Raw genomic sequence first — 2,038 nt, 5'->3', positions numbered from 1 at the left:
CCCATTTTACAAGTTGAAGTACCCATCTTTTACCCCCAGAACTTTACTTTACAGCTTTTTGAATGCCCCAACACCAAGCAATACTTTTCAAAAAACATTTAAGAACAAGTTCTTTTCTTAATGTCCCTCCTAAACCCATTTCACAAGTTGAAGTACCCATCCTTTTCACCACAACTTTACTTTACAACTTTTTGCACACCACAATATCATGCAAGGTTCCACTTCAGTTCAGATTTTTCTCAAAGAGATGAAAAAAATTTAAATACTGTTTCAAATTTTTCATAAAAGATAGAAAATTTCCAATTATCTTCGGAATTTTATTCAAAAATTTAGAGTTCAATTCTAATTTATCTAGAGAAAATAAAAAACTTCCACTTCAGTTCTTAATTTCACAAAGACACAAGGAAATTTAAAGTTCGATTTGAAATTTTTCCTTAGAAGATAGAAAAAGTTACAGCGTAGTTTTGAATATTTTCCTGGAAGATCAAAAGTTCTACTTCAGTATTAAGTTTTATGAATGAATTGAAGAAAAGTTCAACTTACACCCTTAATTGTCCAAATGAAAACAGAAATTAGTTAGTGCTTAATTCTATTTTTCCAAATCATGTAAAAAGGTTCCTCTTCAGTTCAGATGTTTCTCAAAGAGATGACAAAATTTAAAGTACTGTTCCAAATTTTTCTTAGAACATAAAAAAGTTCAAGTTCTTTTCTGGATTTTACCAAGGAAAGAACTTCAATTCTAATTTCTCCAGAGAAAATAAAAACCTTCCACTTCAATTCTTTATTTCACAAAGACACAAGAAAATTTAAAGTTCTATTCTAACTTTTTCCATAGAAGATAGAAAAGTTATACCTTAGTTGTAAATATTTTCCCGGAAGATAAAAAGTTCTACTTAAATTTTACATTTTCTCAACGAAGTGAAGAAAAGTTCAAGCTCTCTTCTGAATTTTCACAAAGAAAAAGGAATTAGTTATTGATCAATTCTATTTTTTCTAATAATATAAAAAGGTTCCACTTCAGTTCAGATTTTTCCCCAAAGACATAAATTTAAAATTCTCCTCCAAATTTTTTGTAGAAGATAGAAAAAGTTATACATTGATCGTGAATATTTCACTATGAAGAAAAGGAGCTCCACTTTGATTCTGATATTTTTCCCAAAGACATAAAAAAATTTAAAATAACGTTCTAAATTTTAGCTTTGAAGATAGGAAACGTTATTCTATGATTGTGAATATTTTGCAGGCAGATACAAAGCTTTATTTTATATCTAATTTTCTCTTTGATGCGAAGGAAATTTTAAGTTCTTATCCTAAGTATCCCTATTAAAGGAAATGTTACTGGTCCATTCTATTTTTTCAATAAAAAATAAAAATTATCTACTTCAGTTCAGATTTTTCTCAAAGAGATGGAAAAATTTAAATTACTGTTCTAAATTTTTCATAGAAGATAGAAAAAGTTCTACTTTGATCATGAAAAGTTAACTCAATTCTGATTTTTATTAAAGAACTTACAGTTCAATTCTAATTTCTCCAGAGAAAAATAAAAATCTTCCACTTCAGTTCTTAACTTCACAAAGACACAAAGAAATTTAAAGTTCTCTTCTGAATTTTCTTAGTGAAAAGAAAAAAGTTATAGTTCAATTCTAATTTTTTTCAAAGAAAATAAAAAATCTCCAACTTTTTAATAAACATTCTAAGCGCTTAACATGCTAACGTTTCCTAAGATAATAGAAATATAACAAAGTAATGCATAAAATATTTTATTGAAGTAACAACATGTAATAACAACATAAAGATATGTCGCAGACATTATTTTACATTATTAAGATCCTTGAACAACACTGAACATTCTGAATCTGCTCCATAAAATAATTTATCGAGCTCTCTCTCTCTTGAAACTCGAGTTACTAACCTGTCTTAACTAATAACCACTAGAATAGTCATTCATTCATTTTGAGTCATGTACGATTACCACTGGGATGTCACCTACTGATTCAATACACGTTTCATCCTAGGTATTATTTGATTCATTGACTAT

Source organism: Artemia sp. Qi Xiang Cuo, chromosome 21, assembly GCF_049724085.1.
Source record: "Artemia sp. Qi Xiang Cuo chromosome 21, ASM4972408v1, whole genome shotgun sequence".
In the NCBI taxonomy this organism is placed as follows: Eukaryota; Metazoa; Arthropoda; class Branchiopoda; order Anostraca; family Artemiidae; genus Artemia; species Artemia sp. Qi Xiang Cuo.
This window is presented reverse-complemented; position numbering follows the sequence as displayed.